The 24,093-nt window shown below is 50.7% G+C and overlaps 1 protein-coding gene across 3 annotated transcripts in view; it reads right to left on the reverse strand.

The window, feature by feature from the left end:
* ZBTB7C (zinc finger and BTB domain containing 7C) overlaps positions 1–24,093 on the reverse strand; it is a 300,342-nt gene that overhangs the window by 84,141 nt on the left and 192,108 nt on the right. Inside the window, exon 1 of one of the 3 annotated variants that reach the window (XM_061130875.1) lies at positions 22,688–22,808. The exons of the other annotated variants lie outside the window; for them this stretch is intronic. The gene's annotated coding sequence lies outside the window, so the exon portion shown is untranslated. Of the gene's footprint in view, positions 1–22,687; positions 22,809–24,093 lie in introns of those variants that run through there. 3 annotated transcript variants of the gene reach the window in all.

The raw sequence follows: 24,093 nt of genomic DNA on the forward strand, positions 1-24,093 counted from the left end.
AGCCATGAAATTAAAAGACGCTCGCTCCTTGGAAGAAAAGCTATGACAAACCTAGACAGAGTATTAAAAAGTAGAGAATGTCTTTGTAGTAATGTACTTTGCCTACAAAGGTCTGTATAGTTAAAGGATTGGTTTTTTCCAGTAGCCATGTATGGATGTGAGAGGGGGACCATAAAGAAGGTTGAGCACCAAAGAATTGATGCTTTTGAACTGTGGTGCTGGAGAAGACTCTTGAGAGTCACTTGGATGCTGTCCAAGATCTCCTTGCTAGGAGATCAAGCCAGTCAATTTTAAAGGAAATCAATATTCATTGGAAGGACTGATGCTGAAACTGAAGCTCCAATACATTGGCCACCTGATGCGAACAACTGACTCATTGGAAAAGACCCTGATGCTGGGAAAGATTGAAAGCAGAAGGAGAAGGGGGTGACAGAGGATGAGATGGTTGGATGGCATCACTGACTTGATGGACATGAGTTGGAGCAAACTCCAGGAGATGGTGAAGGAGAGGGAAGCCTGGCATGCTCTAGTCCAGTAGTGTCTAGTCTAGACACTACTGAGCAACTGAACAACAATAACAAGAATTTATTCTTTTTATGGCTGAAATATATATATGAATGCATATATGTACATATGTATATACACACACAGAAAAATATCCAAATATATATATATATATATTTTTTTTTTTTTACTGGTTCATCTGTTAATGGACACTTGTTAGTTTCCCTCTTTTGGTTATTGGAAATATTGCTATCAACATTCATACACAAGCATCTGTTTGAGTCCCTGTTTTCAAATCTTTTGGATATCCACCAAGAAGCAGAATTGCTGGGTCATATGGTCATTTTACCTTCAATTTTTTGAGGAAATGCAAACATTTGTAGTGTCCTATATAACTGATGCTGAAGCTGAATATATAACTAAATATATAACTGATACTGAAGCATCACCAACTCAATAGACATGAATTTGAGCAACTCTAGGAGATAGTGGAGGACAGAGGAGCCTGGCGTGCTGCAGTCCATGGGGTTGCAAAGAGTCAGAGATGACTTAGCAACTGAACAACAACGCATGTAAGTAGTAAAACCATCAGTAAAGCAAGGGAATGATGAGCCCACAGTTCTGGATAATAATTATTTTGGAAGAAAGGAAGGGGATGCCGTGGAGGAAGGCTAAGGAGCTCTAGTACTTTGGGTCACATTTTATGTCTGAAACTGAAAGTCGGGTTCACAGGAGTTTATTTTATTTTTCTTCACGGCCTACACACGCACGGCAGATATTCTTCTGCATGTATCAAATACTACATTAAATAAAAAGAAAAATGTAAAGGAAAGAGTCCATTGCCCTGCAACTCAATAGGACAGCGGCAGAGACCCTGGCGTCCCAGCTCCTGGCGGGAGGGAGGCCCCACCATGCTCAAGGTGCAGTCCAGCTCAGAGGCCGGGCGTCAGCACGACTCCTGCTACCTCTCCCATTAGACGGCCAGCTCCTTGAGGGCAGCAAAGGAGGCTAGTTTATCTATGGATTCTGGCAAATGATGCCTGCTCTATGCATTTGTTTACTGAATACATGAAAACATCAAGATTTCTCAGTAGCCTCTTCCCGGAAGCTAACAGCTGTGGCTTTCAGAAAGCCTCCCTTTTAGCCACACCCAAGGTTTCCAGACACAATCCTGAGGACACCGTCTCTCTCCAGCCCTGAGAAGACATAAAGAGAGGGGTTGTCAGGCCAGAAGCCAGCTCTGTCCCATCTCTGTTGCTCCTTTCACTGCAGCTTCTCTCAGGCAACTGTCTCTCAGGCAGCTCCCCGGAGCGGGCCGGGTGCCGAGCCTCTCCTGATTCCTGCCGCCTGTCAGAGGTCCCTGCTCTGACCACTCATCTATGCCGCTGTTCTCTGCATGTACTACCTTCCTCCTAGCTGGTGCTCAGAGCCCCTTACACGTCCACGGACCTCTTCCTGCCCAGTGTGCGGAGGAGGGATGCCGAACAAGCATGGCTTCTGCGTTGCTGGGACACAGTGAGAAGCTGACAGTACTGGGGGATGGATGGCAGAGAGCCAGCGGGCCTCTGTGCCTCTAGGTCTGCTAGAGGCAGGGCACTCACCCTGGAACCAATTCTTCTAGCACAACCGACCAGCCTTGGCAAAGGACCCTCATACAGATAGCCCTTCTGCTTCTCCTCCCAGCCTGCGTCACTGTGCATCCCCACCCTGAGGTCCCAGGGCCTGCACACTCAGAAGCTGCCTCACAGATACGGCCCACCAAGGACTTGGAACCCAGGCAGGGGCCAGGGCCAAATCTGCAGTAATAAAACCATCCCCACCGGAGCTCCACAGCCCCTGGATGAGGGCTGGGTGGGCAGGTCCCAAGGGGGCATGGCCATCCTCCCGGAGATGCCTGCAGACGCAACTGGATGGACGCTCACCTGCCAGTGGTTTCCCCCAGGCCACAGCCTCGGCCAGCACCAACGGGTCTCCTTCTTCCAGTCTCGATGTCCTAAAGTTCCCTCCCATGGAGCATCAGCTTACCTGTCCATCACCACCCTGCCTGGGACTCCGTTTCACATCCACAAAGCCAAGCAACATCTCAGTAATTCTACCAGAACTTTACTTTAATCATGATACTCCCAGCTCAAACAATTCGGTGTCTTCCATCACCTCCTTGATTTGGCTATTCGTTCATTTACAAACAATAAGCCATTCCTAGGCACAGACTGTGCTGGGAACAGGGACACAAAGACCAGGAAGACACCGTCCAACCCCCTCGGCCTGTCCCTCGAAGCCCTCTGCCACAGGGGCCCTTCCTATATGCCTGGGTGGGTCTTGCCTCTCCCCTCATCCAGCCAAACTGGAACGCTCACTTTCCGAGGATACCTGAAACCTGCCACCACTGTTTGTTTCCTTCTGTCATTCCTCATCTGTTGCTGTTGAAATTCCTTCAAGGTCCCCTTCCAGTGACACCTCCTCCAGTAAGCCTCCCTGATTAACCCTACCAGAAGCTCACATCTGAACAGAGAAAGCACAGGGCCTGCATCCACTTGGACCATCCAGTTCTTCCCCAGACATGGCAGGAGAGGAGGTCGGAAATGCCCCAAAGGACATTCCATTCTTCAAGGGCAGCAGCTCTGCTTTCTAATTCTTTGTTAGCATATACTTGGGCACCTGAGCAAAAGCTGTGACCTGGGAAAGGACTTCATTTTTATCTTTCTGAAAATTCCAGCAATGCAACTGGCCGGGAGAGGGATGAGGGCTATGAACCTAGCCAACAGCCTCTCCTCACTCCAAGAATCCACCAGCCAGAGAAACTACAAGTACATTTTTCAGAAAAATAGGCTATACCAGAACATACTAATATCTTCACAGACAAAGCAAGTTTCCACCTTTTTATAAATCACAAGTCTTTCCTTATCATTATCTGAAATGCAGATGCTTCAAAGTGAAGAGAAAGTCTTAGAGGCAGGACTGAGCAGAACCCATAGTCGAGGTCAGGAGATGAAAGGTAAGAGAGGGAATGAGTGAGTACCAAGCTAATGGACAAGAGAGGACCACCCAGTCTCTCAGTTTCTGCAGAACTGACAGTCAGTCTGCCATGGTGGGTAAGCACGTAGGTATTAGGAGGAAAGTCATGGGTTCCAGTCCTAGCTCAGCCACTTTCCCGCTGTGTAGCTATAGGCAAGTTACTTGGCCTCTCTGGTCTCGTATCTCACCTATAGAACAGAAATAATGTATAGTTGCTCATTGGATGATTTTGAAGGTTCAACAAGCACTTCTAAGTACTTATAACAGTGCCTGGACCTCTGATCATTTGCTTTGAGTCAACTCTTACTATAAAACAAAATATCTCACGCATTTCACCCCACGAAATATTATCTACGGATGGAACCTTTATGACGTCTAATGAGCTGTCCAAGTATAAGAATATTTACTAAAACAGACCCAACTTCTCAGAAAGGCACTACCAATTTATATTCCTTACAGAAGACATGGATGGAAATATCCATTTCACTGCACCTTTGCTTGCCAGCTCTGGCTATTCTAATTTTCTTTTAAAAAAACAAAGCTTTGTGAAATTGATGACTTTAAAAAAAAAAAAAAGGTGGCATCTCAAGAGTTTTATCTTGAATTTTTTCACTAGTTTTGAGGTTCAGCCTTGCCTTACATGTGAACTGGTCATTTGCCATATATAGTCCTACATTTGTGAACTGTCAGTTCCTTTCCCCCCTTTTATGCTGCTGAGAGTTATGTTTTTCTCTTAAGGTTTATGGAAGCTCTTTTTATAGGGTTAATATATTAACTTTTCCCCATATGTTTTACAAATACATACATATGTTTTTAAACTTTCGAAACAGTAAGATGTTCACCAAAAGACCTGAAATAGTTAGTCTTTGCCTAATCATTCCTTTTTTAGCATCTTATCCTAAAAACTGGAACCAGGATGTTCATTCTAATGCTATTTACAATAAGAGAATTTGAAAACTACCCAAATATATAGCCTGAGGGTACATTAATGTGAATGAGTAGCATGAAGGCATTAAAATGAGATTGTCTATGAATGATTAGGAAGTGATCACAGCTCAAATGCAAAATAATAAGAACAACATAATGTCCAGAATAACCCAATTTGGCTAAATTAAAAAAAAAAATACACTTTAACCAAGGCTGAAACAAGATACACCAAAATATCGGTAACTTTCACTGGAGTAATTTCTGAGTGATGGAATCAATGCTGCCTTAATCTTCTTCATCCTTTTCTGATTTTCAAAATCTTCTATGATAAATGTATTATTTTATGTATTTAAAATAAAGGTTTACTTTTATTATGTCAGTTTTTCAAAATCCAGTGCCTACCAGATGCCTCACTCAGAGCTTGTTAAAACCCACATCACTGCATCCCACCCCCAGAGTGTCTGATTCAGGAAGTCTAGGGTGGGGGGCTGAGATCCTGCATTTCTAACAAGTTCCCAGGTGATGCTTGATACTGCTTGTTCAGGGAATACACTTGGAGAACCATGGCTTTGTACTAAAGGGTATTTTTTTTTTTCCTCCCATTGCCTAATTTTCATCTAGCTTGAGATGATAAAGAACACTGGCACCTGATCTTAATCTTTGAAGATTGGTTGTTTCTACCAGGAGAGAAAGGAGCCAGAACACCACCACAAGCCCAGTGGGCAAGCCTCCTCGTTCCCACTGCCAGCTCCACATTCTTGGAAGCCCTACGTTCCATGCATTCCTTCCTTGAAACTACCAGGCACCTCCCTTTCCTTCTCATTTTCCAACCAAGTGAGCTTGGGGAATGAGGGCATTTCTCATTAGTATTAGCTCCCACAGTTTGAATGAACGTTCATGTGTGACTGGGGGTGGGGGTGGGAAAACCTCCCAGCCTGTCCATAAACTCCTGATGAGCTCAGGGCACCCTGCACGGGTCCATCAAATGTGTGTTGGTCTGAATGGGTCCTTCCTGCTCTCCGAGGAGTGTTCTAGGCTGGGAGGACAGGATGGAGAGCAGGATTGGCTGGGTCCTATCTACATAAAGCTTACATTCTAGTGGGAAGACATACACTATCACAAAAACATGGATAATAATCTCATTGATGGGCCTGAGCATGCTGAAGGAAATGAAACAGAGAGATAGAATTGTAAGTGACGGGCAGGGTGGTGGGGGTACTCCACTTGTTGGGGACTAAGACAGGGCCTCCTGAATCTGCAGTGCGACGGTCCTAAGTGAGGTCAAAGGGGTAGGGCAGGATAGATCTTGCTGGGGACCTTAGGATAATATTTCTCAAATGCTTATGCCCAGAGATTCCGACTCAGTGGGTTTGGAAGGAGATTCCAACACTTCTATCAAGTTCCTGTGGGGAGGTGTCCAAGCTGCTGGTCCAGGGACCACCCTCTGAGTAGCAAGGTCTTAGGTCATAGCTTCCCTGGTAGCCCAGCTGGTAAAGAATTCGCCTGCAATGCCGGAGACCCCGGTTCGATTCCTAAGTCAGGGAGATCCCCTGAAAAGGGGATAGGCTACTAAATCCAGTATTCTTGGGCTTCCCTGGTGGCTCAGATGGTAAAGAATCTGCCTGCAGTGTGGGAGATCTGGGTTCGATCCCTGGTTGGGAAGATCCCCTGGAGAAGGGAATGGCTACCCACTCCAGTATTCTGGCCTGGAGAATTCCATGGATAGAGGAGCCTGGCAGGATACAGTCCATGGGGTTGCAAACAGTCACACATGACTGAGCAACTTTCTATTCTAGATCATAGTAAGGAGTTTGGAATTCAACCTAATTACTATGAGGGGCCACTGAGAGTTTGAAACTAGAGAGTGACAGATTGTATTTATGTTTTCCAAAGATGATTTTGAGAGAGCGAATACTTGGGAGAGCTTGAGAGGCAAGAGTTCAGATGAGAGCTGAGGATGCTGGGGCACTGGAGGTGTGGACAAGACACAGGTCCAGCATGCAGGCTGCACCCAGGGTTGGCAGGACGGGCTGTGGGCCTGGATGCTGGGGGAACAGGTGGGGGGAAGCAAAGGAGATTTAACCTGTGCTGAGCCTCATCCTCCCATCAACCCATCAGGGATTCACTTGAGGACTTCTGGCACCAGGCACACACAATCTGGGCTTCCCAGGTGGCACAGTGGTAAAGAACCCGCTTGCCAATGCAGGAGACACAAGAAACTCAGGTTCAATCCCTGGGATGGGAAGATTCCCTAGAGTAGGAAATGGCAACCCACTCCAGTATTCTTGCCTGGAAAATTTCATCGACAGAGGAGCCTAGAGGGCTACAGTCCATGGGGTTGCAAAGAGTCAGGCACTACTGCACGCGCGCGCGCGCACACACACACACACACACACACACACACACACACACACACACACAATCTGTGTTCCAGGCCCTCCCTGACTTGCTGCTGGGAAGGAAGGCACACGGTAAGTGTTCACTCTCGCTTTCTGGAGCACTGGCTTGGAAAGCAAGGAACGCAGTTGCAGTGGTGGATGGGCTTGGTGGGGGGTGGGGCTCTGAGGCTGTAAATGGGCATTGCAGGCATCTCTGCCAGGACTCTCCTGTCCCTGGCAGAACTGTCCCTGGTCCTGAGACTCTTCCTGGAGGGGGAGGTGCAGACACCTCCCATTCCTACTGCTGTATCTCCAGGAGAGTCAGGCCCAGGGGCACTGTCTTTCCCATTGGCCACTCCAGGTAAGAGAGCGACCCTGGGAGACAGGGATCCAGCCAGTCAGCAGGGTCCGTGATCCAGGAATGATGGTTAGGAGAGAAAGAGGAGGTGGATCACCCAGCTGGTGGCAAAATCTTTATACAAACAGCTCTCGGGTACTCATATGTCTGTATCTTTACAGTCAGCCAGCACCCCACCACTGTCGCCAGAGCCTTCTCATCCTCAGCACACACCAGCTGCCCTGGCTGTGTATCCTGAACCTTCTAGAGTCTTCTACAACTGCTCCATCCCCCCTTCTTTCCTTTTAAGGTTAGGTTAATGCTCATTTAGAAAAATAAATGTATTTACTGTATCATAATATTAAAGGACCATTTGAAAAAATGCACACACTAGACCCCTCTCCCCCCTCATGTTCATGCTGCAATACACCTGATTCCATTTCCTCATTCCCTCTGAGTTGCATTCTTTGCAATCGCATTTATACAAATGGGATTCTGGACTTAGCTGTGTGTGGAACTGGTGGGTGGTAATTCATATGGAAGCACTGGGTTGAATGAGAGCGCTTGGCCTACAGGTCTGGGGACAGGCAGGAGAGACAGCAAGACTGATGCTGTGAGCCTCCACCTGGCCTAGGAGGCAGGACCGAGTCCGTAAAATCAGGGCTTAGAGGAGAGGCGGAGGGACCTTGGTGCCAAAGGGAAGCAGAGAGGAGCAGAGGGCTATGCCAGCACGTGGTGTCCCCAGGAAGGTGGCCTTCTCACTGCGCCGTAGCAGAGAGCTGCCCTTTGCCTGGGCCGGTGCACACCGTGCTCCAGGTGACTTTCAGCAGTGACAGAGTTTCTTGCCTGTCCTGCTGCAGTAGGTGGCAGGGTCCTGCAGTTGGGCAAGCTGAGTTTGGAGCCATCAGATCTGGCTTGGAAGCTGGGATCTACATGACCAACTGATGCCAGCACAGCTCAGTGGAGGAACAGTCAGGTGGGCACTGCAATTTTTGTTCTGTTTCGTTTAACGAAGCTTCATGATCCCACTTCCATGTTGCTATGCATTATCTGCCTTTGCGGCTTACAATATTTTCATGGTTTACGATATCCTATGAGTAGACGGCTGACAATTGATATCACCATTCTCCTCTCTTAGGTTACATTGATTGTTAGTAGCTTTTTCTCTCCTGTGAAGATATAGTGATTATCACATCTTTACTTTATCGGCGCATAGCTTCTGGAGCAGGGCATGTGAGGGGTGTAGGGCAGGGACCATAAGTGCCGTCCTGCCCACATGCACACTTCTCTGGACAAGAGGCCTCTAAGCAGGTGGTCTGGAGCCATGTGACTCCAGGCAATTCTACCAAGAGGGCTCAGAGCAACTAAGGGTAGTGAAGGCTGACTTAACACTTTACAACTCGCTCTGCTGAAGTATCTGAAACAGGCAGCACTGTGCAGGGGGTGGTCGGGTCAGGGCAGGACATTCCAGGTGAGGGCAGAGAACCAGCCACTCCAGGCCTGTGGGAACCAGAGGCCAAATGAACATAAGCAAGATTTTCCCAGGTGGGCGGGTTCCAGGGTCCAGGGGGGTCTAACAACCCTGGATTCCCATTCAGCTGTACATACAATCTACCTCACAAGGGAGAAAACTGCCCATATCTTGTGTCTTGGCTTAACTGGAGATGCTCAGTAAATGAATGAATGAGTGAACAGAGGAGATGGGAACAACTTTTGTGACTCACACAGTCTTATTCCCACCCCTAGGAAATTTGAATATTCCCTTCCAGACCCTGACTCCCTGCAGAAGGAAGCAGTGTGCATCCACAGCCCAGGGGAACCAGTCCCTGAGGCTCTGTCCAGAGGAGCTGACACCGTAAGCTGTAGCATCTCCCGCCTGGCAGCTGTGGCCTGGGTGATCGGTGCTCAGGGACTGAGGCCTCCAGCAAACCTAAGGCTGGACCTCTGCAGGGATCACTGACTGCTTTCTGATCACCTGTCCTGTGCTCAGCTCCATGCTAGGGAGCTAAACAGGATACACATCCTGTCCCCAGGGAGTTTACAAACTGTGACAGATGAGCCAGATGCAGGCTGCGGAGGGCACAGATGTGAGCCACTGGGTCCCCCTTCAAGGAGGACTGGCAGCCCAGCTGCTAGGAGAGTGGGCTGCAGTCAGTCCTCAGCCTAGAATTACCCTGCCAGGGTGGCCTGGGCTGCCAGGCCATCCAAATGCGTGGTCACCCAGAGACACCCACATCCCAGGACTGCCTGAGGGGCTCTATAAAGGCATGGGACAAGCCTAAAGAGGCCAGGTGTGCTCCAGAGGAGCCCCTGGGGATGACCGAGGCTTCAGCACCAGCTTTGCCTCTGCCCTGCCCCCGCCCTCCCTCAGCCTCCTGCAGGGGTGGATCCCCAGGGCACCCTTGACTAACATCCTCACACTAAACTGATTCCTGGTCGGCTGACGAAGGCCCTCAGCCTTGGATAAGCAGGGACTATGATGCTGAATATAATTCATAGACTAAATTCAGCTTTAATTCTGTACTTTAGCCTCTGAGTGCTGAAAGAACAGTGGATATAGCGATAAATGCTCTAAGATACAGCTTTAACATGCAGTTCTCCGTAGGAATTGTTACGGAAGTTTTTATTAATTAACTTGTAAAACACAAACACATACATATTACAGACTTGCTTATTACTAGGAAGAGTTGTCTCTCTCATATTTTATGTACGATGTTGGGCTCTCGTGTCCTTGATGGATGGGGGGAGACCCAGCCTGGGGACAGTGAGAGAATTCCTTCCTGCAGGGCTCAGCCAGCCAGGAAAAAAATGCCAATTAAGGAAAAGTTGTCTGTAAGGAGTCATTCTAGTTGTCATGTTAACCCTATGACCTGGGAATCACAGGCTAGATAGTGGCTCCCCAAGTCTTCAGGCAAACTGAGCTCCTTTAATTGGCATCTGTTCCTTCGGGGTGCAGTGACCTCTCCCTAGTCATGTTGAACTTTTGCAGGTTTGATGAAAAGCCAATGAAGAGCCAAGCAAAGCTTGCAGCCTGTCTGAGCCCCTAGGGCGAGGCTGGGGTGGGAGGAGGTGGGAATGGTTGCCCCCATGAGAACATGTAGGAGACAGTGGGTGACATATACCTCATCAGAAGCTACTTTCAAAAGTACCTGCTGAAATAGACTCTGCACCAGAATCCCCAGAGCCAAACAAAATGCAGCCTATCACCTTGAAGAACCGTAGTGTTTGCCTGCTAATTTCCTTTTTCAGATGCTTTTACTACTAACTTGCATGTGTGTGTGCTAAGTCGCTTCAGTCATGTCTGACTCTTTGCGACTCTTCGGACTGTAGCCCACCAGGCTCCTCTGTCCATGGGGATTCTCCAGGCAAGAATACTGGAGTAGGTTGCCATGCCCTCCTTTAGTTACTACTAACTTATTGCTTATTTTATTATTGACCACATGAATCATTACTATAGGCAGCCTCCTGCGGGATGGGAGAGTCTGCATGCTCACCCCTGCAGACCTGGCCAACAGGACCAGCTATAGGACTTCTGACTGTGTGAGGACCACAAGGGTCTTTGGGGCACACGGATGCAGGGGTTTGGGGGTGTTGGCTGGCTGGTCCAGGGACCTTGGGATTAAGGCCGTGACACCCACCCTCACTAGCTGAGACAGTGGGAATCCTCACATTTTTAGTTTGGTGTCTATAACATGCTCTCTGAGCCAGCCCAGGAGCAGCTTAACTTTGTCAAGGAGCACGGGTGACTTAGAAGATGGAAAAACAATGACATCTTTTGGGAAATCGACAGGAAGGCTTTTAACATTAGTCGAGGAGAAAGCCCCTTGCCAACACCCACTATCCCAGCCCCTCTGCTCCAGTAGAAACAAGTGGCCAATATGGGGACAACCAGGAGGAAATATAGGGCCTAGACAAGGCAGGAGTGGCGGCTACTGATGTAAGCGTTCAGCTTTCCATGGTGGTAGCAGGAAAAATACCTGGTCACGGGCAGAACACAGGAGCCACTGGGAAAAGGAGAGGCTCTCAGCAGGGCTGGGCAGGGGTGTCAGGGCCCAGAAATTTGCCCTATGGAAGTGCTGAGTAGAAAACTGTTTTCAAGATGATGGTTAATATAGGCTAAAAACAGTCCATAATTTAGGTTTTTAATTCATTCATCAGCTCAAAAGGCAGCTATAACTTTCCCATTGTACAGATGAATAACCCAAGGCTCAGAGATTCCATGAAGTCCACAGTGACCTGGCTGGAGAGTGGGTGAGCTGACACTGGACCTCGGATCTAAGTGAGTCTCACCCAGCTGGTGCCTCCTGCTGTGGAAGTCACAGAAGAGATCTCGCTCCTGAACGGGACTCTGGGTGAGACAGTGTCCCCGGGAGCAAGGTTGCCCAGCCCTGAACAGCATGCCTTCTCTTGTCTGCCTTGCAGACATCCCTGATATACTGACCACTGGCCACCTTGTTGGGAAGCCCCCTTGGTCATATGTGTATAGACATCCCTCTGTGCTGGGGACATCACCACTCAAAGCAACTTGTTTCTCAATTTTTCCATCCTGGGACTCAGATCACAGAAGGCTGAGGAAGCGAGATGGGGGCTGCTGGCCACAATGACCCAAGGACTGTGAGGAGCAGTCAAGCACTATGGCAAGAGTGTGGCCCTGGGGGAAATGTGTGAGTGCTCAGTCGTGTCCAACTCTTTGCGACCCCATGGACTATAGCCCACCAGGCTCCTCTGTCCATGGGGTTTTCCAGGCAAGAATCCTGGAGTGGGTTGCTATTTTCTGCTGCAGGGGATTCTTCCCGACCCAGGGATCAAACCCATGTCTCCAGCAGATGTCCCTCTATCATGGCATGGCCGCACTGCTGCAGCCAGCAGTGCCTTCTAAGAATGTGTGACGTGGCGAACCTGTCCCCTAGTGTGTCTCAGGCAAGCGATTCCAGCAGGGCCTGCTGAGAGCTGGGCCTGGTATGCCAGCACAGGGCCATGGCTGGAGCAGCGGGTTTTCTGGGGAACTGTGCCCACGTGGCCAGGCCATTCTTTGGTGAGAGCATCACTTTTGTATCATTTGACCTCTTCAAAGGATGGCATTTAAACTTTATACACTGATGTCTTCTATTTCCTTTATTACTTCTCATGTTGACCCTCCCCTATTATTACTTGCTCTGGATTTTATACCTGGTAATAATGATGGTGAATAACACCATCAACTGGAATTCTTCACTTTCATTAGTAAACTGACTTAGTCTAAAAGCAGGCCAGGATTTTATCATAGACTGGTCTTAATAAATATACCAACATAACTGTATCTTTAATCTACCCACCCTGACACCAGGGACTTGAAGACCCCATCAGAGCTCCCTGTCCCCCATCAGAGCAGGTCTCAGAGCCCAGTCCTGCCCAGCGTGACCAGTGGATTTTTATTCAAGCCACCTAAAACTGTTTGTGGAGTCATGCCTCCACTGCGTTCACAGGGGGCTGCTCAGTTGATTGTTAAAATTTCAGACAGATCCAGCCCCCACAGGAGCTCTTGGCCAAAGAGATGCCCCCGTCCAGCTTCACGTCACCTGGGACGCGTGCTGGGAAGAGGTCTTGGCACGGCATCAGGGTCTGTCCTGTCCGGCAGGTGAAGGCCAGCCCCTTGAGGGGCAGGCACGAGGCGTGCTCTCTCTCGGTCCTCATAGTAACCCGGTGAGCTTCCATCCCCATCTTACACACGGGGAAGCCACAGCGCAGAGACGTTATGTAACTCATCCAATGCCACAGAGCCTGTGAATGAGGGCCAGGACTTGAGCCGGGCCCTCCCCGACTGCAGAGCCTGGGAGGCTGTGCCACGGGGCTCCACCTTCGCTCCAGGCTCAGTGTCGCCCCAAGAAGCCTCCCCTGAGCCCTCTGCCCCTCATCCCTTGCTCTGACTCTGAACAGACCATCTCCCCAGACTAATCAGCAGAGACTTTGACTTTTATAGACTTGTTTCATTGTCAAGTTTTGTTTCATTGTCAAGTTCTGGTCTTAACCGGGTAAACAGATGACAATCTTGGGAGGGCAGGGGTCAGAGAGCTGCATCTGCATCCTCTCTGGGGCTAGCACAGGGCCTGGCACATGGTAGGGGTCGCCTCTGTCCTCACTGATGAGGCATCACTTGCCATGGCCTCACTGGCCATGGTCAAGGCCCCACCCAACCTCTCCTGGCTCCCCCGAGAGGAGGCTCACTGGGCCTGGCCTTTTATCCCAGCGTGGGCCTGGGGTTGGCTGACGCTCAGCCCTCTCCTCTGCCTGGTCTGCAAAGAGTTCACCACCATGTTATTGGAAAGGCTTCCAAGAGCTGGAGGCCAGGTTCACTCAGAGGGTACACCACAGGAGGGAGGTTGGAAGGAGGGGGAGGGCAGAGAGGGAGCGGGTAGGGAAGCGCCTCTCAGAGGGGAGCCCCAGAGAGAAGGCAGGGAGGAGGGGGCAGAGGTCCCACGCTGGGTGTGCACCAGGACAGCCAGGGGCCCAGGGCCCCGTCCCCTAGGGCAGCCCCTACGCTCCATCCTTGGGTTCATTCCATTTGTTCCCCAACCTTCCTGGGGTCCAGTGTCACCTTGAAAAAACCCACTGGCCAGAAGGAAATTGCTCCACCCACCCAAACATTGGCCTGTGGCCTTGTCTAGCCTAGCCTGTCCTTTCAGAAGTCCCTGGTTCTCCCTGCCCTGCACTCCAGCTGACAGTCCTCTCCAGGAGGCCCTAATTCTGGTCATTCTCACCCCAAACCCCCACCACCCTGGGGCCAAGTCTGTGCCCAGTCCGCATCAGGTATGATGTCGCTGATTAAGGTGGTCCTAAGAGGTCCCCATTCCCACAAAAAGTGCCCCCACACTCTGCCCAGAGGTACTGTGCTTTATTCTCTCACCTGAAGTACCCCCCCTGCCCCGCACTGGGAGAAATGTAAGTGTCTTCTTTCTAAGACAGATACCCCACGAAGTGGGTAACACGGTAGATAGCGTCTTGTATACCTTGGTGTGAATCAGATTGACTATCTCCTGACAACCGGGTCAGATCATCAGAAACAGAGGACGCAGTGGAAGTCCTGAAGGGGTGCTAGAAGGCTGGGTGGGTGGGGTGATTCTGGAGTACAGAGTGACTTCTGAATGGACAGGCTCCATGCAGGTGGAAGAATCCGAACAGTGGAAGAAGAGCATGTCAGGACCAGGAAAAGAAGCTTCGCTGTCCTGCACAAGTATCACTAAAAGGGAATGAGGAAAAACTAGCAGCGGAACATATACTCAGGGGGTCTTCATGGTTTCCCAGGGTCTCCATCACCTGGTGAGAACCCCAAAGCATAGGCAGTCCATACTCTTAGAGCGGGATGTTCACCAAAGATACACACATACACACCCCTATACATACACACCATCCAAAAGAAGATACAGCAGTGCCCAGGAAACTGCCTCAAACATATTCCCTTCTAGCTAGGCTGCCAACAGAGGAGGCCCCACAGGTCAGCGGGAGGCGGATCAAGCCTGTTTCCTTTTATTGAAAGTTCTACCCTTCTAGAATTTCTCCTTCTCTGCAGGTCCAGGCCAGGGAGACATTCATCCCCATTCAAATAAACCTTCAAGGTTCTTCTTTCATTGGGAAAAAAATAATTCTCTCAAATCATTCCAGAGCAGTGGCTCTCATGTCACCCAGCGTGTGTGTGTGTCTTCACCAGGAAGGCAGGGCGGGTGCGGACTCCGGGCCTCACCTGGCCTTTCTGCTCAGGGGGCAGATCCGTGACTGTCCCCCCCGCTCCAGCCTGCTCCCCCACCCTCCAACAGCTTTAATAAACACCGATTACTTCAGTCCCTCGGGCACAGCTGTCCGGTGAGTTGTCCAGTCAGGGGTGTTGGGGTGGGTGCCAAGGGCTGGATCTCCAAATAAACCAGCCCTCCCTTCCCCTCCTCTGCCGCCTCTCCGGAGCGGGCGGATGTTGAGGAGGAGGGCACGTCTCTGGCTGAGACCAGGGGTGACAGAAGCACTTTTCTGAGCTGCCTGCTGAGGGTGGAGCCCCAGTGGGGGAGGGTGGGGAGCAGAGCTTGAAAACAGGGTAAGAGGTGAGGCCGCCCTCCCCATGTGTCATGAATCCAGGCCTCTCTAAAACCCTCCATCCAAATCAAGGAGCCCTGAAATGGCCCCTCTAGGGGTTAGCGTTAGACTGCCTCTCTGGTTAAAACGTGCTGGCACTTTATTCGAGGATAGAAACAGAGTGTTAGGCAATTTGTCATCTATAGGAGGTGTGTGGGAAATGGCTAAATGGATGAATGAACAAATGACTGACACTCTGGGCCACTACTAGAAACAGCGGTAGAAGGGGAGGAAAGCTCTGGGGGCTTCAAGGGAGGTGGGTAGGGATGCCACCAAGGGGGCTGGGAGAAGAAAGGGCTGCCAAGTCAAATTCTACCCTGTCACCATTGTGCACACAGCCAGCCAGGCAGTGGGGGCCCTCAAAGAGCACGACTCCCTTATCAAGTAACTGCCACTTGCAGCTAAATCTTCCTCCAAGAAGTTGTGATAATTGTCCTCAGAGAACGTGACACTCAGAATTGTCATAACTGAATTCAGAAACCATCCACTCAAGGGCTCTCTGCATTTTTTTTTTTTTTTCCAGCAGCAGAAACCCCCTTGTACAAATAAAGTTTCATGCAAAAACAGATGCACCCAGAACTGTTCTGCTTGAATCAGCTCTGTGAATCCCCTTGGAGATACCCGTCTAATCCAACTCCAAGCAAGGAAACCGAGGCCGAGAGAGGTCAAACTGTGTTCTCAGGCTCCATCACAACCACCTCCAAGTACCTGGTCCCCTCTGCTGAGCATCTACTTCAGTACCTCTTTGGTGGGATCCTGGCTCATATAATCTTTAAAAGGTTCACAGATGACAGGCGTCAGGTTTAGGCACTGCTGGATTAAGCACTCATTTGCAGGTGAAGAGTAAATTAGTAGCAAGATCTGATCCCAGCTGCCTGACAATGATTTCCAAGAAGTTATTGGAATTAATTTCTGGTGCTGGGGTTTGCTTATATTGAACTTGATGACACTGACAGCGATTCTAGCATATTCTGGTAAAAGGGTAATTTTTTTGTAATCTTTGGCAGTCTTTCAAACTAGGTGAGTCCCACTGTACCACTTGGCTCACATTTATCTCTGTCGAGAGTGTGACTCCAGTCAGTCCCATAGGTACGACAATGGGGCAAAAGACTATTTCATTATGCAGCTGAAATACCACTGAGAAATGGAGCGCCCAGCCACACCAAGTGGTTTTGGATGAATCAGTGGATCCTGCTGGCAGCTGGGGCCCAAACAAGAATGGAATGAAGAGGTCTTGAGTTGCCACCTGGTTAAGATGTTAGCTCTCTAACAGTTTTATTTGTGGTCCGAAAGGGGTCATTTAATGCAATAAAAAAGTCATGATCTTAGTCGAGCCTCCACCAGAGCCCTGCACATTGGACAGCTTGTCCAATGGATGTCACACTCACTTCTGTTCAGGTCAATTTCTTCCTTTTCCCGGGCCTACCTTTCCATCCGCAGCTGCATCTGGATAAAGTGGGGCTGAGGAAGTGGGCTCTCTGGAGCACTCCTTGTAAGACAGAATGAGAGCACCGACCCTTGCGTCCCCCACGGGACCCCGCACTGTCCCACAGAGACTGAGAGCAGAAACCTGGTGAGAGGTCTGTGATGTGCGGGGGAAACACCAGGCTGGGAAGGATGATCAAGAAGTTGAGATAAACGGATCTCACTATAGGTATGGCAAGCAAACGTGACCATGGATTCCAGAATATTTCCTGACTGTGGCCTCCTTGAGCATATAAGCCTAGAAAACAGGATGGCTACAATTTAAAAAGCAGATATTATCAATTAATGCTGTCAAAGACATCAAGAGACTGGAATCCTTACACACTGCTGATGGGAATGTAAAATGTGCAGCCACTGTGAAAAACAGTCTGGCAGTTTCCCAAAAGAGTTACCATCTGACCCAGGAATTTCACTCCCAGATATATATCCAAGAGAAAATGCTAACCTGTGGCCACACACACACAGGCTTGCACACAAAAGTTCACAGTATTACTGATAAGAGCCAAACATGGAAACAACCCAGCTATCCATCAAGGGATGACTGAATTTTAAAAATGTGATATATCCATACGAGGAACATGACTCAGAAATAAAAGGAAGTAAAATAGCGATACATGTTACAGTACAGTTGAACCTTAAAACATTATGTGAAGCGAAAGAAGTCAATCACAAAAGGCCACATGTTCTATGATTCCACTGATAAGAAATGTCCAGAACAGGCAAATATATTTAGAGACAGAAAGTAGATGATTGGTGACCTAGACCTGGGGAGTCAGGGTGAAATGGAGAGTGACTTCTACTGGTTATGGGATTCTTTTCGGTTGTGATGAAACTATTCTAAAATTGATGGTGGTGAGGGTAGCACAACCTTGTAAATATACTAAAAACCATTGACTCGTACACTCTAAGTGGGTGACCTGTATGGTATGTGAGTTACATCTCAATAAAGTTGCTACAAAACAGAAAAACAAACCTTAGAAAAGTCCCTGTTGTTTAGGTTTTGCTGACTAGAGGGCATCCTCTGCTAGACTTCCCTAAGGCTTAAAGGAAACAGGAATTGCGGTCATTGTCACCTCTTGCTTTTACCAGTAGCTCCACAAAACCAATGAATCAACCCATTAGCTCCAGAAACAACAGAATTACCAGCGAGAATCCACAGCCAAAAAAGCAAGAGCTGTGAGCGTACATATGTGCACATGTGTGTCTGCAGGCAAGGCAGAATTCTCCCGTAGGCCAAGTTCAGTTCTATGACATTATTTGGGAAGGTCACATATACATTTGCTTCTGGTTTGTATCTCATTTGAAAACGCCGACACTGACCATGTACTCTATTATTAGGCAATTTTTTCCAGTGTGGTGTCTCGGTGTTGCTCTACACAATTTGTTTGGAGGATAAACTCACTTTTTGAGTGATGAAGAACATCCCACCCTGGGGTTCTGGCCTAGGAAGGGCAGACTTCGGTTGTGCCAGCTTTCCCATCCTGCACCTCACGTGACCCGAGCCAGGTCACCCCTGGGAAAGAGCTCTTACCCCAGGGGAAGCTCCCTTCTTTCTGGCTCGCTGGCCTCCTGCAGGTGGAGGGGAACCGGGGGACGAGGAGAGGGAAGGAGGCCCACTCTGGCTGGTCCCCTTCCAAGCAAAGGCCCGGGAGGAGGGGGCCTCCCAAAGGGAACAGAAGGGAGTGAGACAGGAGAGCACACGTTCTGCTCTTTCTGAACATGGGCTCAAAATGGAGACAGGAAAAGTTAAATTACGCTGCAACTCTGAAAGTCAGCCACTGGAGATAAACCCTCCCTTTGAAGAAATTACTCATCTTTCTCCATGGTGGTATCTCAGGGTCTCTCAGTATTCAAATGTATTAAGCAACGACATGCACAATGTATAATACAAATGGTTCGTGTCAAAACTCCACTTTCCAAGTTATTATCATCAATTTTTTTTTTTTGCTAAGTCATGAGAAGTCCAGAGACTTAAAAATCCAAACAAAAACTAACAAGAACACGCGCACAAAGATGGAAAAACATCCTTCGTGGAAGTTACTATGAAGCGAGCAGCTTCAGAAGGGAAAAAACACAATCTCTGACTAATATGAAGGAGACTCCAAATTGCTCTTGGCAACAATCTCTCAACCCTAGATTCCCCTCCCTCTATTCATCTCCGCAGTTCCCAGCCAAAGGAAAATAAACTGAACAGCTCTCTCCCTGGCCCAACCTGTAGGGCTGCACGGCTGAGCAAGCGCTGAGCAAACAGACATCCCCATGCAATTATCCACCTGTGCAATCGCGGTAAACACAGGACAGCCAGGCAGGGGCTCACCGCTCTGACCGGACCGATCTTCTCAATATTGGGGGGAAAATGCCTTTATTCTGGCGCCATGACATCAAAACGAGCATAATATGATCTCGTGACCTCAAACCCAAGAGATTTTCTTTTTAAAAAAAAAAGGAAGAGGAAAACCATCCTCCCCGGAAGAGTGGGTATCAGTTCCGAAGAAGGCAGGCCCCAGAGCATTCTTCAGAGTGACTTAGCTTCCAGACAAGATTTATCAGTTCACCTTCCTCACAAAAGTGAGAGTTAATTCTTAAGGTGGTTCTCTTACGCCTATTACACCATCCAAGATGGAAGAAGTTAACAGGCCAAATGTCCTGGAATATTTATGGCCATTCTGGCTCTCAAAGATTCATCTGAGAACCATTTTTTTAGGACAGATATGTCAGGTCAGCTGAAACGGAGACGGACAGGAACATGGGGGAAATGGCATTGTGAGTGGAGATACAGTGGAGAGAGCACGAGCTTTTCAGTTGAGTCCTGATACACCCTGGCAGGAGGGTGTGAGCTGCTCTGAGAGCTCTGGACAGTCCAGAGACCTGGGTTCTAGTGTTGGTTTCGCTACCAAGTGCTGTGAACACGGACAAGCTTCCCCAGTGGTAGGATGCGGGGACTGGCGCTCCCGCTGCAGCTCTAAGAGGATGGCAAGTGCCATCCCAGCCACTGCGGAACGGGGGTGGGGGCAGCGGGATGATGCTCTGGGGTGGCTTTCTGCCCGGCTGGCACGGATGCAGAGAGGTGCCAGCATGGGGCTCTTGTCATCTCCAGCTGGGATGTGCCAAAACTAAAGTCTCATCTCAGAACCCATAATGATAAACCAATAATCTGAATGGCAGGGTCTCAATCAGCTTCACGGGCACTCTGTGCATACCATGATGTCTCCTGGAGCCAAGGACCAGTCCTCATGACTGAAGCTTGGGGATACTCATCATTTCAACCGCCCACCCCTCTCCTTCCCCCAGGCCTCCTGCTGCCTCTCCTTCTTCGTGGCCGTGCTTCTGGAGCACCTCCCCACATACTGTCTCATTTCATTCGCTCAGTACTCACCGCCCACTCTCCTCTCCCAGTGTCTGACCCTGCCGGGCTCACGTCACCAAAGGATGCACTATTACAAATACTATTCCCGTTGACAGAGGCCAGAGACCAGGTCAGATTCCCCTCACTAATGTACGCCAGACACTTAGCATGGTGCTTGGAAATCACACAGTAGACCATATCAGATCAGTTCAGTTCAGTCGCTCAGTGGTGTCTGGCTCTTTGTGACCCCATGGATTGCAGCACGCCAGGCTTCCCTAACAGTTGCTAAATAAATGACCAACTGATTGAATGGAAAGAAACTCAGGTTCAAGAAAGTGAACACTGGATGTAACACATACTATTTTTGTACAACAATTATACCAGAGCGATGGAGTCCTCTCTCCTCAACTAAAACGCAACATTCTAAAAGATGGGTGGTCGAAGGGGTAGCTTGGATTCCTGGCTCTGTCACCAAGTAGCTGGGTGGCTGACTTAACCCTCTGAGATTCAGTTTCCTCATCTACAAAGTGAAGCTAACGTTTCCTAACTTATGTGCTGTGCAGGTTAGAGGAGACGACGTATGCCAAGCACAGGACCTGGTACATGGACGATGGTCTCTGAATGTCCCCTCCCTCTCCTCCCTGCCGGGAACCTCTCTGGCTTATCTCCCAGTCTTGACACAGCAGGATGAGCCTCAGGTTCTATGACCTCCAGGCCTGTGCTCTTTCTGTCTCCCTCCCTCGGGGTCCTGCCCCAGTGCCTCCTCTTAACTGAAGCCTTTGGCGACCTCTCTGGCTGCCAAAGCGCCTCTTCTCATTTTCCACACTGGCTCTCCCTGCCGTCTCTCCAAGTCACCCTGCTTGCGCCCTAGGCTTTGCTTATTCTGTGCAAGCCTCATTCATCAGTATCGGCGGACCCTCGGCGGCGGCTCAGGACGGAGTTCTTTCCGAATCTCCCAGCAGGTCCCGCGAGGTGTTTGGCGGAACCCCAGTCTATCGGATTTGTGAAGTTCTGGAAACCACACTGGAGGCCTCTGGGCCTAGGTGGCACTAGCGGCCGGTGGTTCTGTGCAAGGAGCGCTGGCCTCACCTGGCCCCTGGGGCTTCCAGCCCCTTCCTGTGAAAAGGGGGTGATGAGAGCCGTGGGGGCCGTCCCTGGGTGATAGTTTGGGAGAACTAAGGAAACAGTTCCAAATATCAGGCCCAGACGACAGAGCACAGGCTGACTCAGTCATCTTTTAGGAGGGCAGGGTTTTTTTCCCTTTCAGCCCAGGTTGGGCCTTAAGGGGAGAGGGTGGCACTGGGCTACTTTCTCTTCCTGGGGATCTAACCAGAGGAGGTTCTAATCCCCAGGACTTAAAACCGGGTGAAGGAGCGGAGCTGAAACTTGAACCTGGCAGGGCCTTCGCCCTTCCTCTCCCTCCCCTTCCACACAATCTTCTCTGACTCTGGAGAAAAACTGCCTGATTGTTTCAACCACTTCCTTTACATTTTCATACTTCTGCATTTGGAGGGCTTTGGAAGGGGTACGCCCCCAGTCGGCCAATGAACCGCGGCGACGAGGCTGCCTCCTGTGCCCAGAGAGCCGAGTCCCCGGGTTAAGAAAGAGGGCAGAGGCCCCCAGCCGGGACAGCAGAGGCCAGAAACCAGGACGACCAGACCCGACGACCCTCAGAGCCCTCACTACAGACACGAAAAGGGCACCGCGCTGGGCTGTTGGGGGTTGGGGAGCGGTGCGCGCTCTTTCCACAGTCCCTCCCAGGCCAGCCGGTGGCCGCTGCAGGGAACCCGGCGCTCGGGAGGGCGAGGGGGGTCAGAGCGCGCAGACCCGACCGCCTCGCGAGCGAGCTCGGGGACTCCGGCTTAGCTCTATGCCCACCGACGCCCACCGACCCTGTTCTGCTCGCGATTCAGCCCAGGGACCGCGGCTGGACTCCCTCCGGCTTGCCCAGCGACTTGTGCCAATTCCCCCCTTCATTCCTGCCCCTGTCCTGACTTCTGCCAGGAGTTGCCTTGGCTTCCACAGCACCCCCATCCCCAACCAAGTTTTGCGCCTGATATTGGAAGGAGGCGAGCTTTTGGGGGGGGGGGCGGGGAGCAAGGTATTGAAATTAACAGTGTTCATCGGCCACTGCCTTCCGAAGTGCCGCTCGGACTCCGCTGTCCCCTCTCGGCCACCCCAGAACCTGCCGCGAGGGCGGCGGGCGAGGGGATCGCGAGCAGAGTTGCTGCACCCCGAGTCCCTGATTCTTTCCGGCGTTTCGCCGCGGGCCCCTGCATAAGCGCGGGGGCCCCAGCACACTTGGCTCCAGCCCCAGGGCGGTTCTGAAACTCCTCTCATTCGCAGCCACCCGAGCCGCGCGAGCGCCAGTCGGAGCCGCCACCCGGGCCAGGGGTCCCCGCGATGGAGCGCGAACGCCCGCAGCGGCTGGAGAGGGGACGCAGCCGCCTGGCGCCCGAGGGGCCTCCCCCGACCCCCAACCCCCGCCAATCCCCACCCCTCTCCACCCAGGGCCGCCTGCCCAAAGCCCTGAGCCCATCCCACGCCCGCTCCGGTCCGGTCCGGTCCGGTCCGGTCCCGAGGCCGCGGCAAACCCACCTGGCCGCCCCGGGGACGCCGCTCGTGCCCGGGTCGTGTCCTGAGCGCCGCCAGGGTCCCGGGCTGGGAATCCACGCGGCAGCGCAGCTCAGGGGAGCCTGCCGCAGCCGGCGGGAGGTTGTCATTGATTCGTGCAGGGCGAGTTAAGCCATTCCAGGAGTGGTTTTGAGAGAGCACTCCCACCCCTCCCTCCAACCAGAAGTATTTGGCAGGCAGCCCCTTTTCGTCCACCTGTACTGTTGAGCTCGGACCGGGACCAATTTTACCAGTCGCGCTTTACTCCTCACTTTGTGATACGCAAAGTAAGCCCTTTCCTCAAAGGGAATGCAAAAATGAAAGCAGGGTGATGGGGGAGTTCTCCGCCCCCCACTTTCCTCCTGGGTCTCACTGTTTTTTTTTCTCTAATATTTCACAAAATGCCTTACCATTTAATCTCAAATCAGGGGTGGCTTTTCATTGTCACTGTCTACCCCCCCCCCCCCCCCCACTTCTGCATGTCTTTTATTTTTAGAGGCAATTTGATTCCCATTTGCCTGAAACCTGAGCCCAATAAAATTACTGGAATTATATGTTTTCTCTTTAAAGGGTCGTGAGTGTAACTTACCAAATAAAACACTGCACAGCAAGCATTCAAGTGGCAAGTGACAAAGAGGGAGGTGCAGGAAGTAGGCAGAGAACCCTCCACTGGGTTGCCCAGGGGAACCTGGCCCAGAGGGAGTCCGGAGGCCTGAGGCGGGGGTGCCTATGGCTGCTCCTCCCCAACAACAAACACAGTATCACCAGACTGGCTTTGGCTTTGCTCCTTTCTAAGACTGAGTCAGAAATGCCAACCAGAGACCCAACAGTCCACATCTGGGGTGGGCCAGCCACCAATCCCAGAGAGGTGTGGCAGGGCGCCCTTGCCCAAACTGTTCCTTGAAACCACACACCACACCCTTTTCGAAAACTGCCAGCTAGGAGGCGCCTGCTGCTGTCAGCCGTCTTCCCCAATAACTGTCCTTCACTTGGTGGGGTGGGGGCGGGACCTTCATGAACTCCTTGGTACCTAGGCTGGCAGTTTTCAGAAGTGGGGGAGGAGCAGGGGGTGGGGGTGGGGGGAATACTTCTTCCCTGGTGACCAGCTCCCCGGTGTGAGATGGAGAATCAGCAGGAAAGAAATGAGACCAAAGAGAGGCCTGGACCTCACCACCTCTACCACCAACACGAAAGCACCCCAAAGCCAAAGGTAAACCCCAAAGATCCATCAGTCGATGAAGGCCAAGGATGGGACAGAGGGTTTGCAGCATGCCAGGAAGAATGGTTCAGACTTAAATGCCTCCTCCAGCAGGTGCCCCCTGCCTGAAATCCCAGCGTTAATGATTCATCCCGTTGTGGGCCACGCCCCAGCAGAGAGCCTGCTCCAGGCA

Source organism: Dama dama, chromosome 27, assembly GCF_033118175.1.
Source record: "Dama dama isolate Ldn47 chromosome 27, ASM3311817v1, whole genome shotgun sequence".
NCBI classification, from domain to species: Eukaryota; Metazoa; Chordata; class Mammalia; order Artiodactyla; family Cervidae; genus Dama; species Dama dama.